This window comes from Balaenoptera physalus (assembly GCF_965194825.1).
Source record: "Balaenoptera physalus genome assembly, contig: HAP1_SCAFFOLD_2613, whole genome shotgun sequence".
Classification (NCBI taxonomy): Eukaryota; Metazoa; Chordata; class Mammalia; order Artiodactyla; family Balaenopteridae; genus Balaenoptera; species Balaenoptera physalus.
Genome location: NW_028124196.1, coordinates 24684 through 38545, shown reverse-complemented (window position 1 = coordinate 38545; position 13862 = coordinate 24684). Strand labels below are relative to the sequence as shown.

Below are 13862 nucleotides of genomic sequence, written 5' to 3'. Positions count from 1 at the left end.
GTAAGAGGCCTGAGAAAACGCAAGTCCAAGCCCAGAAACCAGACAGCAGTGCTGAAACAGAGTGTCCATCTCCATCCCAGTGTGAGCGGCCTCCTCCTGGGAAGGTCAAGTTGATACCTCTGCCTTTTTCTGCCTGGGACAAGCCTCAAGCTCGACCCGCTCCTCGGAGGCCACAGTCTCTGGCCTCACATCGGCCTGCTGTGGCTTACCGTGCCCAGCCTGGTTCTACTGACTCAGCTCAACCTGCTGCAGTCAATTCATCCCAGCCAGCTCCTGCCTCTTTGCCAGGTCCCGCCAAACCAGCTCAGCCAACTGTGGCCAACCCAACCCAACCGGCTTGGACCAACCATACCCAGCCTCGTGTCCCTCAGCCTGCTGCTCCTAGGCCTGCACCCTACAAAACTTCATCTGGCGCTTCTCTCCAGCGCGAGCCTGTTCCCCCTGCTGTGACTAAGCGCCAGTCCCCACCCAAGCTCCAAACCCAACTTCTACTCCAAGACTTCAGCAAGCAACGAGTTCCATGGAGGGAACCCAACGTGCCTGAGCCAGTCATGTCAAAGCCCATCGAACAAGAGCAGAGGCCAGAGCGAGAGGCCATGAAGAGGCGGGCTCAACAACAACGGGAGAATGCTGCCAGATACACCTCTTCGGGGAAGCTGCAATTTTTCACCCAGAGGGACAAAGAAATGGAAATTGCTGACTACTACGGATACGTCAGGTGACAGCTGCTAGGATTCTTGCTGCCACCTTGGCTACCAGCGGTTCTTCCATACATAGGTAAGATAGGTATAGAACCGAATAAGTAAATGGAATAGAATTAATAGATGAGTAATAAACCTTTCGAATTTTGAGATGCTGCTAACTGGGGCGTGAGAAAGGAAGGCCTGAAAGTTGGATGGGAGAATGAAGGAAAGGGGTAAAAACTGAGGAAAGAGGAAGGAACTTGGCCCAGGGCTAGGAAGGCCAAAAGAGACGTATGGATTTAGGAAAGGAAGCAGGAGTGAGGATGAAATGGCAGAAGTAAAAAGCAGGGTCAGGGGTCTGGGTTGAAAGAACACAATTGGAGTAGAGTTGAAGGTGACAGGAGATGAGTCTAGGTTTACTAGGAGAAATAGAAACAAAGTCTCTCGGGGAGGTTGGCCTTAAGTCTCACAACCACCAGATAGGTATTTCAGAAAACAAGAGGTTCACGACACATCTCTGAAAGGTTTGAGTTGCCTTATTCAGGTGTGATTATAGTGGGGGAATAGGCAAATCTACCAGAGAAGTGGCTAGGGCTCAGAGTCCTCCTAGGGGCAGCTGACGACAGGGCCAGAGCCAAGGGAACTGCTGCATCAGGAGGCCCACGAACAAATCAGGGGCATAGCCGCCTGTCACTTCCCTACCAGGAAGGAAGCCAGGTATATTACTATAACCAAGGCACACTGGGGTCTTCACTGTATGGAGAACTTGGCTCCTGCCCGCAATCCTATGGCTCCGCGTCATACACAGGAAGTAGGGCCTCTGCGCAACCAGAAATGGGAATGGGACTGAAGGAGATTCAGCCCACAAATATCCGACCACCAGCTTCCACCTCTGCAATCTGCCACCCTGTGTCTGCTCAACGCATCACAGAAACAAGTTTTCAAGGTGAGTATACAAACGGCAGAGCAAGTTGAAGAATGAGGTCGGCATTCACAAACGGGGTCAAATCGACAGCTGGGAAGGGGTGTAGAGACAGGTAGAATTTAGATCCTGAGCCTTTAATAACCACTACCTTCTCTCAGTGCTCTCTGTTTTTAGACTCTATGTAAGAACAGCTAGGGCTTCCCTGGTGGCGCCTGCCAATGCAGGGGACACGGCTTCGAGCCCCGGTCTGCGAAGATCCCACATGCCGTGCAGCAACTAAGCGCATGTGCCACAACGACTGAGCCAGCATTCCAGAGCCCGTGAGCCGCAACTACCGAAGCCCACGCGCCTACAGCCCATGCTCCGCAACAAGAGAGGCCACCGCGATGAGAAGCCCGCACACCGCAACCAAGAGTAGACCCCGCTAGCCGCAACTAGAGAAAGCCCGTGCACACCAATGAGGACCCAGTGCAGCCAAAAAAATAAATACGTAGAATAAATAAGTTGAATCAATCAATCAATCAATAAACGTAAATTAAAAAAAAAAACAAACAAAAAAACAGAACACCTAATGCAGGTGGGAAGGTGGGAGGGACACTGTAAAGGTCATCTATGCTACATGTACAAGAACCCCAAGAGCACACCAATAGGTACCACATTTTTCACTGCTGTAGCCGAGCATTCCCCCTGTACTACCACACTGTAGCACTCCCTTCCCTCGTCTACCGCTACAGTCTCTTTGGAAGGTGTTTCAGAACTCTTGTTATGAGAGTGCCAGTTGAACTGTCCTCACTTCCGTCATTTATACCAGGATTTAAGACCTTGTGGTCCGAGATCCTGTCCAGAGAGCAAGCAGGCTAAGACTCTGTCTTTGTTTCTATATTTCATCAGAAAGGGCTCTACCCCCTCTCCTAGTTCATGGTGTGAAGTGTTCTTAGCCTCTCGGGAAAGTGGGGAGAATTCAAAGGACTCTCTATGAGAATGCTAGGCTTTGTAAAACATTTCAGTTTTTTAAAAAGAAGACTCATTTTGTATTGGACTTACAACAGTCCTATGAGATACAAAGAGAGCCAAGGATCAGTGACATGAAATGATCACCAGTAAGAATTACAACAGTCACCGCTTACCTCGTAGCATAGGGCACACTGTCCATGATCCTTAAGAAGAGTTAGTAGAAATGCCTTGCCCATCTTGCCCCTGAACCCCTTGAAAGGTACACGACTGCTGTGTTGGTGTTTAGGGGGAGCATCTCACTTACCCGGGACTGACTTCAACCTTGATTCCTCTGTAGTGATGGAGACTTCCCCGCTGATGAAAAATTCCCTGGGATTGCAACCTCCAAGCCAGACCGCTTTCCTATGGAATGACAGAGAACTTCAGAGAACTTGTCAAGATGAAACACCAGTCAGTCTGCGGGAGAAAGGGAAGAAGAGAACGATGGAAATCGTTTCTGGGAAACTATTTTTACATTATGTTTTGTTTGTTCCTGGTAAATAAACTGAAATCTTCTTAACATTCAAACAAAATCTAAACCACTAAATTCAACAACACAGGAGTATAACTTTTGAAAAAAATTTCTTTGGCTGCGCAGCATGTGGGATCTTAGCTCCCCAACCAGGGATTGAACCCACGCCTGCTGCATTGGAAGCGCAGAGTCTTCACCACTGGACCACCAGGGAAGTCCCAGGAATAGAACTTTTAAAGGAGAAGGTATAAACCCCTGGGTTATATGAACTGGAGATTTTTAGTAAGAAGTCAATAGATCTTTTGTTAGGCACATTTTATGTTAGGCTGTCTCCCTGCACAGGACGCAGGCGCCTTGAAAATGGAAATCACATCCCTCTATAGTACGTCCCTCTTCTTTCTGCTTTGCAGTTTGCTGCTCCACTTGTTCAACCCCACCTAGTAATAACCTATACTTCCCTTGTTCCTGTTTTCCCATCTGGAAAACAGACAAAAGGCAACCAAACAACGCAAAGGTCTCAACAAATAAGGGATACCCAAAACCAGAGATGGCCAGAACTTCTGTATCCCTCATGAAACCTAGCCCGGTGTTCAATACTTAGGTATCATTAATACATGCGTGTTGACTGAAACAGTTGAAACGCAATTCTTCCACTTCCCAGTTTAGTTTTAGTCCTCATACAAAACCTGATCATCAAATTCCTTAATGCTAGGAATCACAGTGAAAAATAATTTCTCAACTGACTTCTGTCAGATGAGTGAGAACTAAGGTTAATTCAGTGTATCTGAAGCATAGAAAGTGAGGGCAAACGTGGCACAAGATGGGGCTAGAGAAGCAGAGAGGATTCTAGAGCACGCAGAGTCTTAAAGGCCACCAGTGTGTTTTCTATTCTCAAAACAATGTTTGTGAGCGATGTTTATGAGCAATGTTCCAACTTGCTTTGAAGCTTTCTTGTGTGAAGAATGGATTGGAGGGAAACAAGATATATGGACACTAGTTAGGACCTAATCGCAACAGACAGGCAAGTTCAGTATTAGGATGTTGAGGGAGAGCTGACAGATTCCAAAGAAATTCAGGAGATAAACTGAGGCGGGCTTAATGGGGTATGAGATGGAGGAAAGGAAGGTCTTAGGGAATTAAAGGGTTTACTGCACACATGAGCAGAGTCTCAAAATTAATCATTTGAACGTACAGAGGGGGATCTCCCAAATGACACCGGTTAGGAAGCAACGGTACGCCCTTTAGAATTCCTAGAGACAGCACAAATCAACTGTTTCGATGGAAAATTCGGCGGGACCCTTGATTTCCATGGGAATATAGAGAAAAGAGACACTGATCTGGCTTGCAGGTATTTAGGAAGTTGTTAGCCTGACATCACATACTAGTCTCATGTAAGTAGGCCGTCTGAAGTATGAAGCTTAGGGGAAAAACCTTGAAGAAAACTTAAAAGCTTAAGCCACACCTCTATACTACACCACCTTTCACAGTTTCTTCTCAGATAAGCAGCATCCCCATCAGTGAAGAAACTCACATCTCATAATAGGAACAACAGGCCTAAAAATTAAATGTGTGTCTTTGGAGGTCCCATCTATGCGATATCTTCCTGGTACCAGAGAAGTCCCCAGGAAGATCGATCTTTGCACCCCTGAAAGCTTACCACCAAGGAAAATGACTAGGTCCATAGATTTCCTCCCTCAAACCAGCCTACCTCACACATAAATCACTAGCAACTCAGCCCTTAACTCACATTATCACAGTCACAAGAGTGGTTAGGGAGAAAAGCACTAACCAGGGGAACTAACACAGAGGCAATCCAGGCCAAGCTGGGCTGGTGGCAGATATCTGCTCCTTACGCTCGGGTGCATAATGCGACTCACCACAATGCCTTTTTCACAGACCCTTTTTAAAGTTTCTCCACAAAATCCAACAGCTCAAGTTAGTTCATGACGCTTCAAGGTAAACAATCGTCAAGAGAAAAACATGCAATATGTCTTACAATGTTGGATTCCTTACAAATAGGACAAGGAAATAACCATGTAGACAAAACCAGAGCATTTGAAAACATCTGCGTTCTACAAACATACCAGTGAATGCTATAAATAAGGTAATATGACATAAAACAAAATGAAAACTAGATGTGAGACTGTTCTCTTCAGTGTACAGACTTCATGGCAGTTGCTGCACGATCTAGCTACTTATATCTACAACTCTCTGTTCTGTTAATACAAAATGAGGCCCAAGTGTGTCAACTTGTTTCCCACAGAAACCAAAAAACCTACATGCATCTCTTTTCTCCGGTGCCCTTTCACCTTACCTGCTCCCAGTTCTCCACCAATGTCCTCCTCTTTCTCTAATTATTCTCCTCTTCATTGTGCTTGGCCTTGCACCCAAGCATGCAAGACAGAGAGTCCTAGAGGTCCGAGATTCTAGAGGGGCTGTTTGCAAGGGGGAGGAGATTACGGTAACTGCCACACTGTATATACTTCTGTGCAAAGAAAGAGGGACAGTGTTCAGAATGTCTCTCACATATAAAAAGAGCTGGATGGCAGGATACCTGTGTGGCCCAAGGAACTAGAGCTAGCAAATCATGGGCAAAACAATTGCAACCAAAGGCTGGAAGAGGAAAGGTCTGCAACCAGCTCTGTCTCCTGGCTCTCTGGTATTTGCTGCCAATGGGCAGAGTCTATTTCGTGAAGCATCAAGCACTGAAAAGAAGACTCCTGCTGCTGGAAGTTGACAGGAAGGAACATCCAATGCAAGACCAAGGCTTGTCCTAGAAGCAATGCCCATAATGGAAGAAAAAAAAAAAAAAAGAAAGCGGAAGAGAAATGTTAAGTCGCAAGTCCAACCTGGCCCCCAGCCTAGCCCAGCCCAAGGAAGGTAGGAGTCAAGGAGAAGAAACTAAAAGAGAAGAGCCTTGGACCACAACATTCTCCACAGGGTACACTCAACAAACTTCACCCTGCTCTTTAACCAAGTTACAACTGTAATAGTTCAAACTACATGGCTCTTTCCTTCCTAAGGATACTAGTTAAATAAGATCTATATAGCTCTAAGTATATGATACATAAAATAGAATACTCTGTAGAATATAAGTAACTGTTAGTTAATTATATTAATGAACGTCTGTAAGAAATGTTGCAATGATTTCCCTAATGGAAGAGCCTGGGGGAGGTAAATCTGTCTTCTAGGATTTCCTCCCCAGAGCTCAGAAATTGAGGGGTTGTTTTAGCTCTCCTACGCTCTCTTCACCCAAGCCCGCCCTCCTGTTGGGGATCGGACCTCCCTATTGGCTAGCTCATACCTTTCAACTGCCTGCTTTGTGACATCACTCTCCTACCAAACCTACTACCACTTGGTAGAGGTCTTGGGGTTTCCGTGGAGCCGTTTGGACCAGTAACCAGTGACCTTTGTACTGGACACGTGCGCCGTTCAGCTGCAGCCACTCAGACATCCTCTAGTGTTGTCTCCTCATCCCTTGTACCTGCAGTTGATGTCTCCTCTTCTCTGACCATGTCAGGTAAGAAAAGAAACTTTGGAAAGTTTTGCGTTCGATTTCTTGTGCCCCTAAATTGAGGAGGAGATTCAAAATAGCGTGGAATAATGAGGGAAAGTATTGAACTACAAGTCTGGAGACCTAATTTCAGTTTTGACTTTGACGTTTACTGTCTGTGTGACTTTGGACAAATCACTGACTGCCTCACAAAGCCTGCTGCTTTCCTTATCTGTTACGTTAGGATACCACATTGGGTTGATCACTCTGATCCCCTTCTTTTCCAATATTGAGCCTTAAAGGGTACCCATGTAGAAAATGAAATCAGAGACTTCTCAAAAGAGTGTTTCAACAGAAACATAGAAAAGCCAGGTGACACAGAAAACTAGCGATATATACCAAGATGTTTCATCTCCAATGGTCTCCCTCCACTAGTATTTCGACTAGTTGAAAAGAGAGAATAGGGAGAGAGGATGGAGAGTACTGGGCTATATAGGGAGGCACAGAGTCAAACGTAAGCAAGTTTAGGATTGTTTTCATTAGCACAGGCCAACAGGAACCAAGAGATGGGAAAAAAATATAAGAATGAAGAGGGAAAGCATAGAGGAGCTCTCAAGAAAGAGGCAGTTTGCCATGGAATGTTGATGGGAGCCAAAGATTTTAAATTAAAGCAGAAACAGCACAGAGGGAAATCTGCTCAGAGCAGGGCAAAACAAAGCTGATGGTAGCAAATCCTTACATTAACAGACTAAGAAGGAAAGTAAGGCCAGAACAGGGGATCACCAGGAAGGGCAGCCTATCAGAAAAGTCATACTCCGTTTTCTTTCTTTTATTGCCTCTCTGAATACAGCTGGCACTTGACAGTTTGGAATAGAAACATTTTAGAAGTATGTTTTAGAAATGATGCTTCCTAGAAACCAGAAACCAAAGTGGTTATCTAGGGGGCTGCTTTTCAGTGTTCTATTCTTTCTAATTTTTAAACTAGGTAGACATTTGACCAATTAAACATTTTAAATGATATCTTCTACATTGAATCAGAAGGACTATTTCCTTTGTGTGATATGTAGCTTCTAAGGCAAGGTTGCTTTTCAATTTTTACAGTTATTTCCTTCCTAACACAGAGAGCACATTGATCAACAGCCATCGTTCGCTTGTAGATCTTAGCTACCGGAGAAGAAAAAGAAAAAGTCAAGCCCCACATCTCTAATTCCCCATTTAGGGAATTCCCTGGCGGTCCAGCGCTTAGGACTCGGTGCTTTCACGGCCAGGGCCACGCGGCGCGGCAAAAGAAAAAAAGAAAACACAAACATCCACATTTATCTAAAACAATGTTGTGGAGTCCTTTGGATTTTCTTACATTTGAAAATCTTTTTTAATTGGATTCTAGGGATGATGGTTTTTTGAGGTCTTGGGATGTCATCTTCTTGGATGTGGAAGATGATTCTAAGTTCTAGGATAAATACAAAAACCTTCTTGATACTTTTTAAGCTTCCTTTCTGCTTATTATATGAGTTATATTCATGGACAGATATATTTCTCCTAGGCTTAATACCTGTTACTTGCTGGGTAAAAATATGAATGAGCACAATAATGAAACTCTTTTACACTTACTATTTTGCTGTCTGCTTTGTACCGGTTTTCATTGAAATACTTGTCTATATATGTTGTGGCTACCTATACATTCACATTTGTTGCATTCTGTTGCTTGTTGTGCATTTTTTACTGATTTATCGTCTCTGTCTGTATGCATTGGCTAGGAATTCATTCACCTCTATCACCTCCATCGTGTTTTTTGGTTAATAGTATTCACTAAAATAGAGTGGGCAAAATTCACTTTCATAATATTGCATGTATGGTACAGAATGTCATTTGTTAGTAAATTCATTAGGCTTTGATACTTGCCCACATACCCCAGTTTTCATTAATATCTATGGATTTCTTTTTCGTTACGTAACATGTTTTTCATGATTTTTCTTTGTCTTTCTAGAACTTATTGTATCTTCCTCCATATAAATCATACGCAATAGATCAGCTTATTCATCTATTAATTATTACTGCTATTATTATTGGTGGTGGTGTTATAACCACTTTATAGATGAGTAATCTGAAGTAATCAGATAACTTTTCTCTTTCCAAAAGCACTTAAGAAATCCACTTTCGGGTAATCATTTTGAGGTAGGATGAGAAACCAGGCTTGAAGAGGGCAAAAATGACTCTTTCAGTTCACCAGTTGGACTGAGCTATACGTCAACTCTAGGTAATAGCGTGGGAACTGCACAAGCAAAGGGAGACACTGAAGATGACAATGGTAATGGCCGTACTGTTTTCTAATGGACAAAAAAAATGCTTATATTATAAGTTCTATTTCTCCTGCTTTCTGGCACTATCATGCTCAGAGTGGAGTCCTGGCAAGGAAGTCAGGATACTTAGGTTCTGAAACCTGGTAATGACACTAACATAATGAGAGAACTTGAACAAGTCAACCCGACCTCTCTGAGCCTCAGTTTCCTTACTCGTGAAATGAGACTGAAAAAAGAGAAAGTTCTCTAAGGGCCTCCTAGTTCTAAAATGCTTCCAGTCTAGGAAATAGCATAGAAGTCAATACGAGTGCAGGCTGAAGGGAAAGACAGGGCAGGGAGAAGGTTGCTTCCAGCCTAGAGAACAATGTCTGAACCATACCACTTGGCTCTTCTGCCCATCTGTGCCCAAGATGGGAGCACAGGCAGTTAATACAGAAGAGTGGAAAACTGCTCAGTCCTTACAGCCATCATTAACTGTCTGATTTTGGGTTTCTCAGGAAGGGTCGATGGTAGAGGTGTCCTGAGAGCAAGAACCTTAAGATAATGCTGTTCCTCAAACGTAGTGAGAATTTCTCAACCTCCCTGAGTTTTTCATGACCCTCTTGTTCTTACAGAAAATTTCCAAAATCCATCTCTACTTGGAACTCTAAATTCTCTGCAGCATTCTCTTCCTGTGGTGAGCAATGCAACTTCCCTAACACGAAGTGTCTGCAACTTCTCCAGAGTCTCTGCCCCTGCCGTCAGTTCGGCATCGGCTACCGGTACCTCTTTCCAGACACTCATGGGTAGTGCCTACCTTTACCAACATTCCAGCACGACTATGTTATCTGGAGTTACTGACCACAGCCAGATCTCCACTTCAGCTCCTTCCTATCCAGGTGTTCTTGAGTGGGACATCACAGGAAGCACTGAAAAGAATTCCTCTTCACTCGGAGACTTTACTCTGGCACTCACTGACCGGCACCCAGCTGCTTCCTCCATGTTTATGGCAGCCCAGTATGATAAAACTTCAGACGCCAATAACATGGTCCCTCTATATCCATCACTTTCTGCCAGGCTTGCTCAGGGAGCACCATCTCAGATTCCAAATCAGGGGCATAGCCGCCTGTCACTTCCCTACCAGGAAGGAAGCCAGGTATATTACTATAACCAAGGCACACTGGGGTCTTCACTGTATGGAGAACTTGGCTCCTGCCCGCAATCCTATGGCTCCGCGTCATACACAGGAAGTAGGGCCTCTGCGCAACCAGAAATGGGAATGGGACTGAAGGAGATTCAGCCCACAAATATCCGACCACCAGCTTCCACCTCTGCAATCTGCCACCCTGTGTCTGCTCAACGCATCACAGAAACAAGTTTTCAAGGTGAGTATACAAACGGCAGAGAAAGTTGAAGAATGAGGTCGGCATTCACAAATGGGGTCAAATCGACAGCTGGGAAAGGGTGTAGAGACAGGTAGAATTTAGATCCTGAGCCTTTAGTAACCACTACCTTCGCTCAGTGCCCTCTGTTTTTAGACTCTATGTAAGAACACCTAGGGCTTCCCTGGTGGCGCCGTGGTTAAGAATCCGCCTGCCAATGCAATGCGGGGGACACGGGTTCGAGCCCTGGTCTGGGAAGATCCCACATGCCGTGGAGCAACTAAGCCCATGTGCCACAACGACTGAGCCTGCATTCTAGAGCCCGTGAGCCGCAACTACCGAAGCCCACGCGCCTAGAGCGCATGCTCCGCAACAAGAGAAGCCCGCACACCGCAACCAAGAGTAGACCCCGCTAGCCGCAACTAGAGAAAGCCCGTGCACAGCAATGAAGACCCTGTGCAGCCAAAAAAATAAATACGTAGAATAAATAAGTTCAAACAATCAATCAATAAATAAACGTAAATTTAAAAAAAACAAAAAAACAAAAAAACAAAAAGAACACCTAATGCAGGTGGGAAGGTGGCAGGGACACTGTAAAGGTCATCTATGCTACATGTACAAGAACCCCGAGAGCACACCAATAGGTACCACATTTTTCACTGCTGTAGCCGAGCATTCCCCCTGTACTACCACACTGTAGCACTCCCTTCCCTCGTCTACTGCTACAGTCTCTTTGGAAGGTGTCTCAGAACTCTTGTTATGAGAGTGCCAGTTGAAGTGTCCTCACTTCCGTCATTTATACCAGGATTTAAGACCTTGTGGTCCGAGATCCTGTCCAGAGAGCAAGCAGGCTAAGACTCTGTCTTTGTTTCTGTATTTCATCAGAAAGGGCTCTACCCCCTCTCCTAGTTCATGGTGTGAAGTGTTCTTAGCCTCTCGGGAAAGTGGGGAGAATTGAAAGGACTCTATATGAGAATGCTAGGCTTTGTAAAACATTTCAGTTGTTTAAAAAGAAGACTCATTTTGTATTGGACTTACAACAGTCCTATGAGATACAAAGAGAGCCAAGGATCAGTGACATGAAATGATCACCAGTTAAGCATTACAACAGTCACCGCTTACCTCGTAGCATAGGGCACTGTCCATGATCCTTAAGAAGAGTTAGTAGAAATGCCTTGCCCATCTTGCCCCTGAACCCCTTGAAAGGTACATGACTGCTGTGTTGGTGTTTAGGGGGAGCATCTCATTTACCAGGGACTGACTTCTCCCTTGATCCCTTTGTAGTGATGGAGACTTCCCTGGTGATGAAAAATTCCCTGGGATTGCAACCTCCAAGCCAGACGTTTTGTGTGACACAAACTCAAGAACTCCCCAAGTCCTGCAGTAGCAGAAACAGTCACATACTTGAGAGTAACCCACCATCTGAACTTGGGGACATTTCAGTGACAGCTCCAGTCCAGAGTGCCAGGCGTCTCCTGGCCCTGCCTCCAGCTCCAAGCCAGGGACAAACAGAGAGTAAGAACGTGGAGGATATCAAAACCAAGCTGTCAAAGCCTCTGGAGGCCTACCAGATCCCAATAGAAAACCAAGATCCTCCACTACTCCCTTTAGGAATCCCTGATATTCCCCAGCCGCTGGCCTGCACCGATCCCCTCAGCCAAGAGGAGCAGCCTGGTTCTGAAAATGCTGATCTGGGAGAGAACAGCCTGAGTCGTCAGGACCTAGGGACACTTGAAAATGGGACTGAACCTAGCAGTGGTCTTGCAGACATTACTACACTGGCGGAGGATATTCACCTTCCCCAGCTCTTTAATTCTTGGAAAGATCTTGATCGATCCCAAGGTCCCAACGTGATCAAAGCTGAAGACACCAGAGCCATTAAGGTGAATCAGGTGCAGGAAAAGCCAAGTGTCGTAAAGGTTCCCTCTGATCAACCCAGGAAGAACAAACAGAAAGCCTCTGAGCCTATCGGTGGTGCTCCCAAGGCCAAAATCCAGCCAAAGGATCCAGAGTGCCTGTTAGGGGGAGAAGCGGTTATATGCACTGCTGCAGTCAGTGACAGGGCTCCTGCGAACACGGCCAAGCACTCTCAAGGCAAACCTCAGAAAGCTGCATCCGGAAAGATCAGCAAAACTGAGAGCCATGGGCAGGAAAAGACCAAAAGGACCAGAGGAAGAAACAAGGCTGAAGAGAACAAGCAGTCAGGGAACAAAGTCAAGGCAGAAGACAAGCCAGCAATCCCCAACACGAAGCGAAAGGAACACCAAACTGAGCTTCGCCAAGAGAGCTTTCAAAAGCCTCGAACCTCCCTTGGCGTGTGCATGCTGGAGTCTGTGAAGGTTCTTCATGCGCTGGGGAAGAAGAATGAGACGAAAACTGGGCTCTCTTCCTGTCGGCTCTTGGGAAATTCAAGCAACCCCAAAGACCCCCAGCCACCCCCAGCGATCCAGCCACGGCGGCATACCCCACGTGAGGGTAAGAGGCCTGAGAAAACGCAAGTCCAAGCCCAGAAACCAGACAGCAGTGCTGAAACAGAGTGTCCATCTCCATCCCAGTGTGAGCGGCCTCCTCCTGGGAAGGTCAAGTTGATACCTCTGCCTTTTTCTGCCTGGGACAAGCCTCAAGCTCGACCCGCTCCTCGGAGGCCACAGTCTCTGGCCTCACATCGGCCTGCTGTGGCTTACCGTGCCCAGCCTGGTTCTACTGACTCAGCTCAACCTGCTGCAGTCAATTCATCCCAGCCAGCTCCTGCCTCTTTGCCAGGTCCCGCCAAACCAGCTCAGCCAACTGTGGCCAACCCAACCCAACCGGCTTGGACCAACCATACCCAGCCTCGTGTCCCTCAGCCTGCTGCTCCTAGGCCTGCACCCTACAAAACTTCATCTGGCGCTTCTCTCCAGCGCGAGCCTGTTCCCCCTGCTGTGACTAAGCGCCAGTCCCCACCCAAGCTCCAAACCCAACTTCTACTCCAAGACTTCAGCAAGCAACGAGTTCCATGGAGGGAACCCAACGTGCCTGAGCCAGTCATGTCAAAGCCCATCGAACAAGAGCAGAGGCCAGAGCGAGAGGCCATGAAGAGGCGGGCTCAACAACAACGGGAGAATGCTGCCAGATACACCTCTTCGGGGAAGCTGCAATTTTTCACCCAGAGGGACAAAGAAATGGAAATTGCTGACTACTACGGATACGTCAGGTGACAGCTGCTAGGATTCTTGCTGCCACCTTGGCTACCAGCGGTTCTTCCATACATAGGTAAGATAGGTATAGAACCGAATAAGTAAATGGAATAGAATTAATAGATGAGTAATAAACCTTTCGAATTTTGAGATGCTGCTAACTGGGGCGTGAGAAAGGAAGGCCTGAAAGTTGGATGGGAGAATGAAGGAAAGGGGTAAAAACTGAGGAAAGAGGAAGGAACTTGGCCCAGGGCTAGGAAGGCCAAAAGAGACGTATGGATTTAGGAAAGGAAGCAGGAGTGAGGATGAAATGGCAGAAGTAAAAAGCAGGGTCAGGGGTCTGGGTTGAAAGAACACAATTGGAGTAGAGTTGAAGGTGACAGGAGATGAGTCTAGGTTTACTAGGAGAAATAGAAACAAAGTCTCTCGGGGAGGTTGGCCTTAAGTCTCACAACCACC

General features: G+C 46.1%; 1 pseudogene across 1 annotated transcript; it reads left to right on the top strand.

The window, feature by feature from the left end:
• Window positions 1-6509: 6509 nt before the first annotated feature.
• Window positions 6510-13424, top strand: LOC309654303 (uncharacterized protein C2orf78 pseudogene; annotated as a pseudogene). Its single transcript has 3 exons — window positions 6510-6593; window positions 9481-10230; window positions 11512-13424. The product of its transcript is annotated as an uncharacterized protein C2orf78 pseudogene (transcript).
• The last annotated feature ends 438 nt before the right edge of the window (window positions 13425-13862 follow it).